Below are 17258 nucleotides of genomic sequence, written 5' to 3'. Positions count from 1 at the left end.
GTTAGCGTCAGAATCTCAACAACAACAAAAGAAAGAGGGTAGCACTTGGGCTCCTGCACGGTGGGGCTGCGGATCAGCTGATTCAATAAATTTCCCAAGCGAAGCATCAGGGTCTCCAGCTCCGTTGCTCATACACTATGATCGCACCTTTGTCCTCGCCAATGGCCCTGGCCCCTTCTAGGAAGAACCAGGAGGGTGCAAACGTGCAGGGGCTGGGAGTGGGGCCCATCACTGCACATCAGGAGCCCCCAAATCTCCCTCAAATCCATTTCCAAATGTGTTTGTTTGCTAGGGATTTCTAATGCCTTTTTTCTTCCTGACACCAAAAATATGATGTCTTCTCCAGCACCAACCAATTCTCCGGCTCTCCACCCACGAACTGGGTGTCCCACAGGTTAAGGGCTCAGCCCCACAAGACAGCCCCTGGCAAGGTCCAGGAACCACCTATACTTTTGGCCAACCAGTTTTAAGTCCAGAAGTTTCCACACCTCCTCCTCGGGTTCGATAATTCACTAGAACAGCTCACAGAACTCAGGAGAATACTTTCTTTATGCTTACTGGTTTATTTATTTATTTACTTATTATATGTATTTATTTATTTGGCTGCACCGGGTCTTAGTTGCAGTACACGGGATCTTTAGTTGCAGCATGCACGATCTTCAGTTGCGGCATGCGGGGTCTAGTTCCCTGACCAGGGATCGAACCCAGGCCCCCTGCATCGGGAGCGTGGAGCTTTAACGGCCGGACCACCAGGGAAGTCCCTATGTTTACTGCTTTATTATAAAAGATACAACTCAGGAACTGCCAATGCAAGAGATGCATGGGGCCAGGCATGGGGGAGGGGCGTGGAGCATCCATGTCCTGTAGCGCACCAACCTCCCAGGAAGTCAACGTATTCACCAAACCGGAAACTCACAAAATCTCGTTTGCATGTTCATAGCTCCATCTCCAGCCCCCTTCCTCTCCCAGAGATTGGGGCTGGCGGTGAGGCTGCAAGTTCCCACCCTCTGATCCAATGTTTGTTCTTTCTGGTGACCAGCCCCATCCTGTAGTTACCTAGGGCCCCACCTGAGTCACCTCATTAGTGTAAATTCAGGTGTGGTGGAGAAATGGCCATAGCGGGTAGTGACCAGGGCTTCTGGAAGAGGGCGGGAGGGGCACGAGTGATGGGGGAGGGGGGGGCCATGACGGGGAAATGGACTCGAGCTGGTGGGGCCTGAAGGGGAGTGGGCCTGGGCACCAAAGCTGGAGGAGGAGGAGGAGGGAGAGGCAGGCTGGGCTGAGGCTGGCATGAGGGGGGCCAGCCGGCCAGACCAGGAGCCCCAGGTCGGCCAGACAGGCCCCTCCGTTCGCTTGTTCCTGCTCCAGCAGGGCGAGAAGGTTGTTGGCAGAGAGGTGGGCACCCAGCTTTGCTGCAGTCAGAGGGTGGAGGGCCACCCGGCCACGTGGCTACCAGAGGCTGGGACCCAGAGAGCAGAGTCACAGGGTGGCTAGGTGCAGGGTCAAGAGTCGGTCAATCCAGCTGCCACCAGAGGCAACGGGAGTTTGGTCCACGAGTGGCCCCATTGTAGCTGACCCCAGGGAAGAGACCAAAAAGGCCAGCGCAGAAGGGTGAACATGAGCCCCGCCCCCTAAGAGACCAGCCTCCCCCAAGCCCCGGGACTCACAGGGTTCACAGCTGCCCCTCCCCCACACGAAGCTGGCCAAAGGCATAATAATGGGTGGGGACTCTGGGCTGTGACACTGACCCCAACAGAGGCTAAAGACCCCAGGGGAAGCAGGTAGACCAGGGCCCAGATGACTCTTCAGGAGCCGTCACTGAGGCTGCTCCAAGCCCCCCACCATCCAGGTTCCTGGGGAACCAGGGCCTGGAGATACCATGACTCATTAGCTTTTATTTTTAGTTTTATGCCACAGAAGATGTGCATAAGGAGATCAGCTTAAATGTCTTGCTATAAAAAGGATGATGGGGGTGAGGGAGGGTGGATGGGAAGTGAGAAAAAGTCAGACAGACATGGACAGACAGAGATCAGGAGAAAGAAGAGAAAAAATACATCAAGATGTTAGCAAAGATTTCCTCTAATGTCAAGATTGGGAATAATCTTAAAATACCTTTATAAAGAATATGTATTGTTTTTTTATAATCAGTAAAAAAATATGTTAGGTAAAGACATAAGGCATGAGAAGGCCTGAGAAAGCCCTGTAGGGTCAATGCTGTGCAGGCCTTCTACCTAGTTACCAGCCTTGCAGTGAAGAAGACCACCTGCTTCCCAGGGATTTCAGAGAAAGTTCTGGATCCACCATGGACCACAGACATGGTCCTGAAACTGAGACGGGGTGGTAGCCAGCCTCCAAGATGGTGCCCAATCCCTGCTGCCTCTTGGTGTTCTTACCATGTCAGCCCATCTCTCGACGAATAGGGCTGATCTGTGCAAACAAGAGGATTTGTGGAAACGATGGAACGTGACTTCTGAGGCTAGGTTATAAAGAACGTTGCAGCTCTGCCTTGTTCATCTTAGATCGCCAACTCTGGGCAAAGCCAGCCACCGTGTCATAAGGACACTCAAGCAGCCCTGTGGAGAGGCCGTTGTTGAGAAGGACTGAGGCCTCCCACCAACACCAAGGTGCCAGCCACATGCGTGAACCCTCTTGGAGGTGGCTCTCCCAGCCCAGTCAAGCCTTCAGGTGACAGCAGGCTGGCCGACCACCTGACTGCAACCTCACAAGAGATTTGGAGCTAGAACCACCCAGCTAAGCTGCTCCCGAGTTCCTGACCCACAGAAACCATGACATAATGGGTGTTTCTTTGATCTTGTAAGCCACTAAGTTTGATGGAACTTTTTATGCAGCAATAGGTAATTAATACAAATGACGCCTTTAATTGGAAAGGCCCAGTCACAAGCTTAACCCCAGAGCCAGGCTTGTGGGCCATCCTACCCAAACCGCAGGCCTGAAAGGGAAGGAAGGAATGAGACACTGATGCCATGGATCTCATGGGGCTGGGATTAAGGGGAGGTGAGTGAGGGCAGCGAATGCACAGGCAGGGTCTGATCCTGTCTTTACAATTTTGCTGTCTTGTTCATTGTGGATATTTTCTCATCACTTTTAATTTTTAAAAATTATTGCATTCACATATTATTTGTCTTGATTGCTGAGTTTGAGGCACCCCTTAAATTGGGCGTGTGAGGCGAGTGCCTCACTCACCCGACCCTAGTCCTGGCCCTCCTCTGTGGTCAGACCTTCACCTGCCCCGCCCTCCGCAGGGCTTCCGTGTGCGTGGGGCTGGGGAGGGGGGTAAGTTACCCTCTTGGCTTGCTCTGATCGCACATCATGGCTGCTACTCCACGCCCTGCATGGCTTCCCCACTTGATTATCAAGGACTCTGCCGTCAAACATGGCAGCCACCGGCCACGTGGGTCCACTGGACACTTGAAAAGTGGCCTATCCCCACTGAGATGTGCTGTTCAGTGTAAAATACACACCCAGTTCCAAAGACTTACAAGAAAAATAAACATCTCCGTCACGATTTTTTACACTGATTGCATAGTGAGCTGATCTCCTTTAGATCTATCATCTATGTATCCTATCCTTTAGATATGTATTTTTCTTTAATGTGGCCCATATTCTATTTCTATTGGACGGCACTCTTCTAGAGCCTTCCCTGGCCCACCAGACCTGGCTCTCATGGATCTGTGGCTCTCACCGGGATTGTTTCCTCTGTACCCTTCACAAGCCTGTTCAGGAAGCTGAAGCCGAACTTCTCTTGGAAATCCAGCCTCAACCATTCAAATTCTCCCCAGGCTGTATGAATGCTCCCAGCTTCCCGAGAGGAAAAGCACAGAGGTGCAGGTTTTAAAGCATCACCTCACGTCTTGCTGGTTCCCCATCACTCCCTTTTCTGGGAATGGAAACATCACTTGTCCTCCGGCGCTTTCTGTTTAGAACCTTCCGCCTCCTCTCGGCCTGCGCTGCCCTTCTTGTCCCACCTCTGCTGTTCGCACGTGTGCCCTCAAATACCGGGAGGGCGTAGGGAAGGAGGGGGCCTGGAAGGCGCAGCCGGACCCCAGGGTAGAAGCTGCAGAATGCAGGTTTCACCTCCAAGATGGAGAACATGCATGAGACAGGACGCTCGGGAGGTGGCAAGCCCTTTGCTGGCCGTGTCCGAGCAGAGGCCAAAAAAGCCAGCCTGAGGGAGACCGCACGACACAAGCTCTCAAACATTCATCTGCACCAGAATCCACAGAAAGTGTGTTCGAAAGGTAGATTCCCAGGCCCCGCCCCCAGAGGTTCTAACTCGGCAGGGCTGAGCGGGCCCCACAGTCTGAATTTTTAACAAATTTTTTTTTTTTTTTTTTCGGTACGCGGGCCTCTCACTGTTGTGGCCTCTCCCGTTGCGGAGCACAGGCTCCGGATGCGCAGGCCCAGCGGCCATGGCTCACGGGCCCAGCCGCTCCACAGCATGTGGGATCTTCCCAGACCGGGGCACAAACCCGTGTCCCCTGCATCGGCAGGCGGACTCTCAACCACTGCGCCACCAGGGAAGCCCTAACAGGAGATTTTAAGGCCACGTTTTGAGGGGCTTGGGGGAGGGATGGAGCGGGAGGTCGGGGTGAGCAGATGTAAGCTTTTATTTATAGAATGAATAAACGACAAGGTCTTACCGTATAGCACAGAGAATTATATCCAATACCCTATGATAAACCGTAATGGATAAGAATATTTTTTAAAATGTATATATATATATGTATAGCCGAATCACTTTGCTGTACAGCAGTCATTAACACGACATTGTAAATCAACTAAAATTTTTTAAAAAATCTGCCAATTGTTTAAATTCCTCATTTCCCTTTCATGTGCATACACAACGTGCAGATGTACCGTACAGACTATCCTGGATCATCCACGGGAATTCCCTGGTGGTCAGTGGTTAGGACTCAGGGCTTTCACTGTGGGGGTCAGGGTTCAATCCCTGGGCGGGGAACTAAGATCCTGCAAGCCACCCAGTGTGGCCAAAAAAAAAAAAAAGATGGATTATCCAGGGACCTAAATAAAATAATGTGACCTAAAAATGAAAAGAAAAAAAAAAAAAAGGCCACACTTTGAGAAAAAGGGACCCCTCTGCTGGCCAGAGTCAACTCTAGAAGGCTATAGCACTAGGTGCTAAACTAGTGATTGCTGAGTGAATAAAGGAAGAAATGAATGAATGAATTGGAAGACATATTAACACTCCTCCAGCCCCCTGTCCTGAGTGAGGAAGACAGCAGCTGTCAGCAAGGAGCCTTTTCTCAGCAACAATCCTTAGGGGTCCACGAGGGCCTGGAAAACTTACTTTAAAAGTCCTTGCTAATGTTAACCTCGGGAGAGAATTCTGTCCTATCATCCTCGGCATCTCTCATAAGCATGAGGTCTGAGTTACTGTGTTAATCCTTAAGAACAAACAGGATGCTTTCAATATCTCCATTGGTCATTGGCGTGTTACCCAGCTCCAGCTGTCATAACAGAACACCACTGTGGCTTAAACAACAGAGTTTGATTTTCTCCCAGTTCGGGAGGCTGGAAGTCTGAGATCGAGGTGTCTGCAGGGTTGGTTCCATCTGAGGCCTCTCTCCTTGGCTTGTCGATGGCCGTCTTCTCCCTGTGTCTTCATGTCATTGTCCCTCTGTGTGTGTCTGTGTCCTAATCTTCTCTTCTTATAAGGACCCCAGTCCTATTGGATTAGGTCCCACCCTAATGACCTCATTCTAACCCTCTTTAAAGGACCTGTTTCCAAATACAGTCATATTCTGAGGTCCTAGGGGCTAGCACTTCAACATAGGAATTGGAGAGAGGGAGAGTTCAGTCCATAACAACGTGCAACCGGAAATTTCTTATTTCCAAAGAGTTGTGGGTCCCCATTCGTTGAAATTGAGCCTATAGCCCCGAATGCTACAGCATTCGGGGCTCCTGTGGACTCCTGGAACCCACAAGAAGGTGCAACAAAGTCATTTCCACGTGCTCTGCAAATAGTGTGGTCATGACAGCGGTGTCGCTTCTGTGGTCTAAGGAGGCGCCACGTGGGGTGGTTCCCCGAGTCACGGGGAGGGCCCCGTGCGCCCTGTTCTCCCGCCCCCCTGAGACCCTCCCGGACAGGAGCCCCTCTCCGGGCATCTGCCTCCCCACCCCTGACCTTTCTCACTCTTTTCTCGCCTTCCGGCTGGGGGAGGTTGAGTCACACTGAAGGAGCCCGACAAGATGTCTCATCGACGTGTTTTATTTTAACAATCGTCGCCACCAGACGCTTCCCCAGTGAGACTCCTCACTGGAGCTGTGATCCACACGGCCGCTGGAAAGTCACTTTATTAAGCCGTGAGTGTTCGCCGCAACTCACAGCTACGTTAGCCCTCGGCGGAAGCCGTGCAGAACCAACAACCCCCCCGCCCCGCTGCTTTAACTCAGCGACGAGGCAAAAGGTCACGACACACATTGAACGCTGTCTCATCAGGCTTTCAGAATCCCGGAGGCCGTCTGTTCTACGGGTTTCCTGTAATTGACATACGTGCACGTGCGCACACGCGTGCGCAGAGGATGTTGAGAGTGGAGGCGGGAAAGGAGAGGCGCCTTTGCTCCCGGCCCGGGAGGCGCCGGTCCTCGTGACAGCCCCCCCTGTCCTCAGGTCCCTCTGTTGCAGACGAGAGTCAGCCAGTCACGGGACTGACCACACCAGGGTGCCCAAATCTCCTCCCCACCTCAGGAACACCTGCATCTGAGCAACGACCATCTGGAGACCCAACGCTGCAAACCAAGGCGGTAGCCCCCTACCCAGGGTGCTCTTGAGAATCCCTTTCTCGCTCTTGGACTCAGTTTTTTTTTTTTTTTTTTTTTTGCGGTATGCGGGCCTCTCACTGTTGTGGCCTCTCCGGTTGTGGAGCGCAGGCTGCGGACGCGCAGGCTCAGCGGCCATGGGTCACGGGCTCAGCCGCTCCGCGGCACGTGGGATCTTCCCCGACCAGGGCACGAACCCGTGTCTCCTGCATCGGCAGGCGGACTCTCAACCACTGCGCCACCAGGGAAGCCCTGGACTCAGTTTATTCAGCCGTAAAATGGGGCAAGTGGGGAAAATCAGTCGTTTTCAAACTGTGTCCCATGGAACTCTAGCAGAGGCACCTCAGAGGCCCCCGTGCCCACCTTCACTTCCACCCGAACAATCCCACTTTTACCTGTTTTGTATGTTGTGGTCATGGGCCTCAGTGGGGGAGGGAGGGAGGGAGGGAGAGAAAAAGGGAATCTAAGCCAAACACTGTTTGAAATACGCTTGACTTTATGGCTTCTGGGGACGTTTCTGGTTCTATACTCCATGAGATTGTGAATCTGGGACCTTCAGGGACCAGAAAATCAGGGGAGGGTCACCTCCACACCTGTGTGGTGCAAAGGTCTTGTGACTCTGTCTTGCATCGTGATCAACCCGGTGCTTGTGGCTTGTTACCATGTCTGACTGCTCCTGTGTTCCCTGCAGAGTCTGGCCTTGGTAAGTCAGAGTAATGAAGGCACCTCTGTGTTACCAGTCTCCAGTCCTGTGCCCGAGGCAGACATCACCAATCAATTGCCATACTCGGCTGCTGAGCCCAGATTGGGGCTCAGTGTTCTTCTCGTCCCATTGCTCCAGACGGCCACTGCCAATTGACATGCAAAAGCAGGCAAGATACAGCCTATTTGCCCATGCCTTTCTCCTTTCCTTCTTGGTAAAAAAAAACAAAAAACAAAAAAAAACACAACTCCCTGAAAGTTTAGGAACTGGCCTTTCTGTGGCTTGACATGATGCTCTTCAGAGCATTTCCTTTCTTGTTCAGAGGTAGCTTGGGGAAGATGTGTCTGCGGTGGCCAGTGGCCCAGATGGCCCTCACAGTCCTCACCTCCTGATCTTCACATCCTGGTGTGGTCCCCTCAAACACTGAATAGAGCTGAACCGTGCAGCCAATAGGATATTGTGGAAATGACACGGTGGCTTCAGACACTAGATCATAAAGGGTATCGTGGCTTCCACCGTGTTCTCTCTTAAATCACTCACTCTGGGGGAAACCAGCTACCATGCTGTGAGGACACTCAAGCTGCCCTCTGGAGAAGTCCACATGGTGAGGAACTGAAGCCTCCACCCACAGCCAACACTTCATTTACCCACCACATGAGTGATCCCCCTGGAGAGCAGATTCTCCAGCCCCAATCAAGCCTTCAGACTTGAAGACATCTTAACTGAACCTCACAAGAGACCCCAGAACCAGACTCACCCAGCCAAGCTGCGCTCCAATTCCTGACCCACAGAAATTGTGTGAGATGATAAATGTTTCTTTTTTCAGCTGCTAAATTTGGAGATAATTTGTTATGCAGCCATGAGTAACTAATACATTGCCTGAATCCATACCTGCTCAGTAGACCCCAGCACAAAGAGTGTCACCATGGTGATACCCTGCCTAATCATAGACTATCAGAGGATAATTTGGCCCCAAACGAGGTGGGATGTTAGTAAGGAAACAGAAGGAGCCTTCTGACACAACTCCGACTCACCCAGTGATTCCTCACTATGGCGTTTCTTTTCCTTGTACCTCTGACTGTATTTGTTAATCAAAACCAGAAGTCCTCAGAGCTCTCCCACCCCAAGAACTAATCATCTAAAATCACAATGATGAGCCCTCCCCCCACCGCTGCTCCAAAAAAGAGAAGAGACTGAATAAAAGGAAGAAAAACAAGCATTTTGGTTTCTCATTGCCCTTTCCCTTTTTATTAAAATACTTGTCCATCACGATTGTGAATCTTGAACTCTAATGAGCTGCTGGTATTACCGTTGTTTATTACTTTGATGTGAGATCTTTTTTATTATTTGTTTGGGCTGCAGCCCAGTTATAGATATACTGCTTTCCTCATGACCGGTCTTAAAAATATTTGATTTCAGCTGTCAGAATGCAAATAACTCCAGATATCCTTGTAAATGGAGATGCCAAGGAGGGTTTTATTGTTGGGAGGAAAATGGTGAATAGGAAATAAAGCTGATAACATTAACATGGTCTCAGTACTGAAAAAAGAAGAAGAAAGAGGCTGGAAAAAGGAGGAGAAGGGGGGGAGGAGGAAGAGGTCAGAGCTAAAAGCCAGATCCATTTAATTTTAAAATCTAGAGAACGCCCTCCGCTCAGCCCTTTTTTAAGTTGTCCATGAGGTTTAATTCCCACCTTTCTGGTCTGTCTCTGGAACGTCTTCCCCAACTGACCCACGGTCATTTTACTTGCAGAGGGAGGACCCTGGCACCTTACAGTGTGTCCAATCAATGGACTGACTCTCTGACAATCGCTGGTGATTCTCAACACCCAGCAGCCAGCCCCCTGCCTGGTGCCCAGTAGTTGCTATGCAAACGTTTGCCAAGTGAGCAGGAAAGTGACAGATGTGTTCTATGCAGTTTATCAGCGTGTCACCAGCACGACCACATTGGAGTCCTGCCTGAGCCTGGCAAGGGAGATCTTACGCCCATTTTACAGATGAGGTCATTGAGGTTCCTTACATTTCCCAGGATCACAGGGCTGGTCGTTAAGGATCAAAAGCCAGGTGTTCTTCCTCCAAGCCCGGGCCCTTTCCCCTGCGTCACAGCGAGGACGGGAGAGGAAGGGCGGGGTTGACGTTCAGGAAGTCACGACAAGGAAGAGAAGCAGGCTCAGTCAACCTGCGACTGGCTGGTACGCCCTGGGGTCAATCAACAGACGTCCCACAGAGATGCCTCCTCAGCAGCCCAGTGCATCTCCTGACACCCGCTGTAACGTTGGGGTACGCTGCTGGCTTCCTCTGACAGCAGCAGCATTGATGGGGGATGCTGGGGAGGCAGGGAGAAGGCCGCAGGACCCTCTTCCAAAGGGTCCCACCAGCCGCCCTCTGCTTCCTGCCTGGAAGTCTTTCCCCCCAGCACCCCTAGCAGAGTTGCTCCCAACCTGGCTGCGCGCCGCACTTACCTGGGAGCTTTAAAATAATACCGATGCCCGCGCCCTGCCCAAGAGAGTCTAGGATTCAAATGCACAGCAGGATGGAGAACAGCTCCCCCAGGGAGAGATGGCCACCTCTGGGAAGAACTCTCCAGTTTCGTGGCCCCTGGGAATTCCCCCCCCCCCCGTCTTGGTGGTGGAGGTGGTAGAGACAGAAGGAGGGAAGGTGGCAGAGGGTGCACCTGCTTGGTCTCCAGTTCTGGAATCTGGGCCTCCCCTCAGTCCCTGAGGAGCCAGTTGAATGACAGGTGTCATCTCCAGGTTCTGATCCAGGAGCCCGGGTGGGCCTGTGCAGACAAACAGGGCTGGGGGGTTCCAGGAACCCGGCTGAGTTCCGATGGAAAGAAGTGGCCTTTCGACTCTTCCCTCAGCTGTGTCCTCTTTAACCACTAAGGACCATGAGTGCTAATGGCTGGTTTTGAGGATTAAATGGCACCTAATCGGCTGTAGGGGTCACTGCGCTCTATTAATGGGGGAAGGGCCTCCAGGGAGCTGCCGGACCTGTGATTAGGGATGTACAGGGGCTGTGTCATCGCCGAGGCTGTGTCTGCCCCGTGGGGAGCTGACTGCCGTCCCAGATCCGCCAGGATTTCCTGCCTCCCGTAGGTGGGTTTGGATATAACCGAACAGGCATTGAACCCCACTGTGTGCCACGCTGGGCCAGAGACACAAGGATGAGGGACCCTGGTGCCGTGGGGTGACGGACCAGGAGTGAGTCACGGTGATGATGCTTGAAGGGAGGATGGACGGACATCGAGGGGGTAGGACCAGGCACCTATGTGGTCAGGAGGAGAGAATGGGGGTCAGGGGCTTCACGGAAGATGCAGCCTTGGAGTTAGATCCAGACGGAGGGAAGACTCCTCAGGTGGACACAAGTGTCACACAGATGGGACAGAAGGACGGAGGGCATGGCAGAAGCAGGGGCCCTGCAGCCAGGCAAGGGTGAAGGTCACTATCCTAAGAGCAGCAGAGAGACTTCGAAGGGCTTCAGCGGAGAAGCGAAAGAGAACAGAGGGCATCTCGGGAGAGGGGCTGGCGGGAGGGACCTGGACCAGCTCAAGTCCTGGCTGTCACTTTCTGGGGCGGCACCTTCTTTTACCTTTAGGCTCCAGTTCCTTCTGTTGTAAAATGGGGGTGAGGCTGGAACCTGCCACGTGCAGTGGGGTGAGAATTAAAGCTCACAATCCACGTGAGACTTCTGGCACATTATTCGCCCCACGGCGAGCTCCCAATAACTGTTACCTCTTATTCTTACCTTCATTATTATTATTCTCGCTTCAGCTCCTGGCACAGCCCCTAACACGTCCTGCTGTTCAGAATATAGGAATGGATGAATGAGCGAATGAATGAATGAAGTTTAGGCTCATTTTACAAACACAGGACGTAAGAAGTTCAGGTCAAAACTACGGCCCAGGGCAGCACAGGTGTCAAGGGACAGATTTGAGACACAGATTTGTACATTAACTATGAAGGGTCAAAATAATAACCCCAAGCCCCCCAAGAGACCGCAGTGCCTTCCTCAAAACTCTCTCAGCAGAGACACACCACGCCAATGGTCCAAATCGGTGTTCTGAGTTTTACCACATTTCCATTATTTTAAAATTCTCGCATCCGTCAGGATAGGAAAGGCTTTGCGCGTTAACAAAATAACCTGAACGTCTCAGTGCAGATTTCCTTCCTGCTCACGGTGTAGGTCCAGGGAGTCAGGGCCAGGGGAGGGGCTGGCCTCCACACAGTCACTCAGGGATCCAGGCTGATGGAGGCCTGTCAGTCACTGAGACAGGAAAGAAGACAGACTGGCCATCTTCTCAGTGCCTCAACTTGGAAGGGACACACCCCACTTCCGTTATATCATTGGCCGGATCTGATCACACAGCCAGCCTAGGTTCAGCCTCTGGGAGAAGGGGAGGGGAGGAGAGCAGGAGATTGGTGAACTCTCACGCCGTCCACCCCACTTCTGCACCCCCTTTTCCTTTCTAGCTAGAATACCGAACCAACTGGGGCACCTCCCTCAAAGTATCTGCTGCAGCCAGGTGGGTTCGGTTGGCAGAGAGCCAATTTCAACCTTTCTGTTCCTCCTCTTTTCTTCCAGGGGGACTGATTTTTGCCTGAATGAAATCTCTATTCCTATAGCTGATAGCATTGCTGGCTGCAAAGCATTACAGATCTTCTGTGAAGTTTGCTATACTCTTCATGCTTTGATTTTATGTCCACACTCATGTTCATTATAAGGTTGTTATTTCTTTATTTAACCAATTTTACGGCTACGCCTACAAGTTCGAATGGGGATGGGGGGGATAAGTTAACCGGATGACAGTCGGTATCTTTGCTTGATATGACGCTGCTGCTTATACCATCAATTGAGCTGATTTAACAAAATGTATAATGTATTCAGCAGTTGATGGCTTGAGCCTAATTGAACACAAATTTATAATGCCATCCAGTGTTGTAATTAAAACGTGGTAAAATTAGCTCATCACATATATACTCTACCAAATGTAAAATAGATAGATAGCTAGTGGGAAGCAGCCGCATAGCACAGGGATATCAGCTTGGTGCTTTGTGACCACCTAGAGGGGTGGGATAGGGAGGGTGGGAGGGAGACGCGAGAGGGAGGAGGTATGGGAACATATGTATATTATAGCTGATTCACTTTGTTATACAGCAGAAACTAACACACTATTGTAAAGCAATTATACTCCAATAAAGATGTTGAAAAAAAACTATAAAAAAATTAGCTCATCAGATATTGTGTATATACACTCTCCCACCAGGCCATCAGCGGCCTTTGTTCTGTATATGGTCAATTACATTTTCAAAGTGGAATTCTCAGAAGAATCCATCAGATGAATGGACACAAAAGGAAACCAATCAAGGACTTGAGCTGGCTCTAAATTGACCAGGAAACACTCAGAAAAAAATTTCAAACAATGAGAGAAATTAATTTTCCAAGGTGGAGATTTTGGGGTGTGATTAGTGTTCTATGCTATTTGAACGACCACAGAATTATGGGAGCAGGAGGGGGCTTGGATGCATTAAAAATGAATTGTCCGTGTTTCTCTGTCCGGAGTCCAGGCCATGCAGGAAAGAGAAAAGGGGACATTCCCCACTCCCTGCCCACCGCCAAAGAACCCCAATTCCTTAATGATGATCTGCTGGCATAGATCATCATTCATTCCAATTGGTCTTTGCTATGTGGTGACTTAATCTATCATGAGGGCATCTTCAGGGTTAAAATTACGTTTTGAGCCTAGAAACGACTCCTTCCACAAATATTGTTAAAGAATAATTAAAGAGGTACAGGGAGGGACTTCCCTGGTGGCACAGTGGTTGAGAATCCACCTGCCAACGCAGGGGACACGGGTTTGAGCCCTGGTCCGGGAAGATCCCACATGCCGCGGAGCAACTAAGCCCGTGCGCCACAACTACTGAGTCTGCGCTCTAGAGCCCGTGAGCCACAACTACTGAGCCCACGTGCCACAACTACTGAAGCCCGCGCGCCTAAAGCCTGTGCTCCGCAGCAAGAGAAGCCACCGCAATGAGAAGCCCGCGCACCGAAACGAAGAGTGGCCTCCGTGCGCTGCAACTAGAGAAAGCACGTGTGCAACAACGAAGACCCGACACAGCCAAAAATAAATAAATTTAAAAAAAGAGGTACAGGGAACGGTGCTGGTGATGGGGAAAAGTCTCACCACGGGGCTCTTGTTTGCCTTCTGCTGTGGTAGAACAGAGCTTTCTGCAGCTCAGGAAAAGCAGAGGAAGGGATAAACTAGTCATGAGATTTGCCAGGTGCTCCCTTTATTTGGGGCGTGAACGCTGATCTGTGCTGGGAGGGGGCTCTTCCGCCCCAGCCTGCCCCCCCCCCCGCCTCTCCCCACTGCCCCCTGGTGGTGCTGGGCTGTAGTTGGAGTTAGCCGAACTCAAGGGTGAGACCCCCAACTTCAAGTTCAGAGGATTCCCCCAATCTGTCTCAGGTTCGATAATCCGCTAGAACACCTCTCAGGACTCAGTTTATTAGAGGGTACACATCAGAACCAGCCAAAGGAAGGCTTTGGCTTTTGCCAAGTCTGGGAGGTGTCCAGATGTGAAGCTTCCGCCATCCTCTCCCCAAGGAGTCCTGACGCCGTTAATGTGTGACAATTCTCCGAGTATATCGCCATACCACAGACTGGGGGCTTAAACAACAGAAACTTACTGTCTCACCGTCCTGGAGGCCAAAAGTCCAAATTCAAGGTGTCGGCAAGGTTGGTTTCTTAGGGCTGTGAGGGGAGGATCTGTTCCAGGCCTTTCTCTTACCTTCTGGAAGTTCTTCCGGCTTATGGCGACTAACTCTAACTTTCACATGCTATTCTGTGTGTGTGTGTGTGTGTGTGTGTGTGTGTGTGAGTGTGTGTGTGTCCATATTTTCCCCTTTTTATGAGGACACCAATCATATTGGATTAGAGCCTACCTTATTTTAACTCTGTAAAGACCCTATCTCTAAGTAAGGTCACATTCCGAGGTAGGGGGCTTTAGGACTTCAACATATGAATGGGGAAGGGGGACACACAATTGAACCCATAACACAGTAGCACCCAACCTGCATCGCAGCTTCCCCTGGTGGCGGCCAGAGCCCTTCTACCACCGACTTGCCACTCCTACAAGGCTCCTATGCGCCTTTAAACAGTCCCAACCTGCCCCCTGGAGAGGCAGGCTGGCGTCAGACGCCAAGGCCAGGGCTTTAATCCAGGCCATCGTTACAGATGGTGCCTCTGAAAGCTGTGTTTTAATACCTTCTCAGCAGTGTTCCCCCTGCGCTCCCCACCTCTCTCCGGCCAGAAGCCTCGTGTGATCACGGGGCCCACCAGCTGCTGGCTAGGAGGGAAGGCGGGTGTCTGCAGTCATCTGCTGGGGATTGGGGGGGCATTTATTTGGGGGGCTCACTGACAGAGCAGGGGGGAGGGCCCAGGTGGCCAGCCTGTGTCTAACCTCAGACATGCCTGCACACACAGCAGCAAGGAGTCACGATTTAACCAGAAATCAGCTCCTCGCTCTTGGCAATAGGGTTATTCTCTTTCTTGGCCTTTTCCCCAAGCCATGTAAAAGGTTCCCGTGGGTGTGTCTCATGGGCACATCCCATGGGTGTGTCCCGCCCTTATTCCTCCTCAATATGCAAAACACACCTGCAGCTGACCCTCACTTCTGCGGATGACAGCTTGGAACGGCCAGGAATTGCACGTCTGTTCCCAGTACCGACCTGAAGAGCATCTCACTGTGTTCCTTTGATGCCCCGTGTTTACTCCTCTCTCGACAGACTGTGGGCTCATAGCTCAATTAAGTGAAGGTGAACGAGATGACTTGTGTTTCCCAGCAAAGGCAAATGCAAGCACCCTGTGCCTTTGAGTCAGGCTCCTCCGTGCCTCTCTGAAGGGCCCTGAAGGCCATGGGCCCCGAGGACTTGCTGGGACATGGGAGCAAGTCGGATAGCCTGTCCCCACATCTGTCTGGGATGAAGCTCCCCCAAGGTATGAAGATCAAGCTGAAAGACAATCTGTCCGTCAGAGAAAACAATACTGGCTACTGCTGGCGCTGGGACAAGGGCAGCCTTGGGCCCGAGGGACCCCAGCCCAGGAACTGTGCTGCATTTGGGTCGGGGTGGGTGGAGGACAGACAATGCAAGTACAATGGCATGTGGGCACCCTGCGGTGATTGTAATAATCATCACAGCTGTCCCTCACTGAGGGTTTACACCAGCCTGAGCCCTCCATATCCACCACCTCCTCCACTTTGCACAAAATCCCTACAAGGTCTGTATTATTACTACCACCTTACAGACGAGGAAACTGGCTGGGACAAGTTAAGTAACTAGCCTAAGGTCAAGGTCAAAGCTGCGATTCACACTCAGTCCTGCCCGACTCCCAGTCTGTGCTCCATCCACCACTGTGCCCGTGGCCTCCCACCCGGAGTCCAGGCAGAGCTGCGCCTGGGACCCTGAACTAGGCTCAGCGGGGACACCCTTTGATCTCTCCACCTCCTTCCTCCTCCAGGACCCCTGACTCCCACGGGGAGACTCAAAGTCTCATAATGCTGAGCAGGACCCACACCCCTGACCCTGCGTATTGGAATGTTTTTGGTGAGGGCAGAGCACGGCATTTGAATTAGTTGGACCTGGGATCTGATCTCAGCTCTGCCATCACTCACTGTGCACCTGTGGGTGAGTTACCTCTGCTCTCTGACCTCAGTCTCCTCATCTGTGAAATTGTTACTGAACCTGGATTTGGGTCTGCTCGCCTGACATGCAACAAAGTCCATCTACTGACACTGGGTGATGGTAAAGGAAAGTACAGCGTTTATTGCAGGTGCCAAGCGAGGAGAACGGGCAGCTCACGCTCAAAAGACCTGAACTCCCCAAAAGCTTTCAGAGAAGGGGTTTTAAAGGCAGTATGACGGAGGGAGCTGCAGGGTATGTGATCAGCTTGTGCTGAATTCTTGGATTGGCTAGATCCGGGTGAAGATTCAAGCATCACCAACCTTCTGGTTTCAACCCATTTGGGGTCTACATGCTTGCAGTCAGTAGTTTTCAACTAGTGCGGGATCTGCTTCCTACAAAAACAACTTAGGAATGTGTGTCAGACCTTTATCTATATCTTTCAGGGAACTGGGAGTTCCGTGACTCTGCTATGTGGCCGATTTATAGTCTAAATTGTTACCAGTTTCCCAGCCCAATAGCTACTGTATTCTTTGTTTCTACGTCTTTTACTTCAAAGGACAGGGACACAAGGGCTTGTATATGGTTTCAATCCCCCCTTTTCTTTGATACTCCTCAATCCTGAGGGCAAGAATTTGGGGACAAGAAAGGGAATAAAGTGTTGATAGAGAGGTTAATCATAAACCCAGTAGAAGAACTCGCTTTTAAAGGGACTCGCTTTCAAAGTGATCATCATTTATCCAGTCAACTACTTTAGAGGACAAGACAGACAGCAGATAACAGCAAAAAAGTGTTGGCAAGGACATGGAGCATTTGGAGTCCTCATACACTGCCGGTGGGACTATACAGTGGTGTGGCCACTTTGGAAAACAGTGACAGTCCCTCAGAACGTTAAATATAGAGCTAACATGTGATGCATCAATTCCACTCCAAAACAAATGAAAACATATGTCCACATAAAAACCTGTACACAGATGTTTATAGCAGCACTATTCATAATAGCCAAAAAATAAAAGCAAGCTATGTGTCTTTCAGTGGATGAACAGATAAACAAATTGTGGTCCATCCATACAATG

Source organism: Kogia breviceps, chromosome 14 (genome assembly GCF_026419965.1).
Source record: "Kogia breviceps isolate mKogBre1 chromosome 14, mKogBre1 haplotype 1, whole genome shotgun sequence".
Lineage (NCBI taxonomy): Eukaryota > Metazoa > Chordata > Mammalia > Artiodactyla > Physeteridae > Kogia > Kogia breviceps.
The sequence above is the reverse complement of the archived record's forward strand: the minus strand, read 5'-3'. Positions refer to the sequence as shown.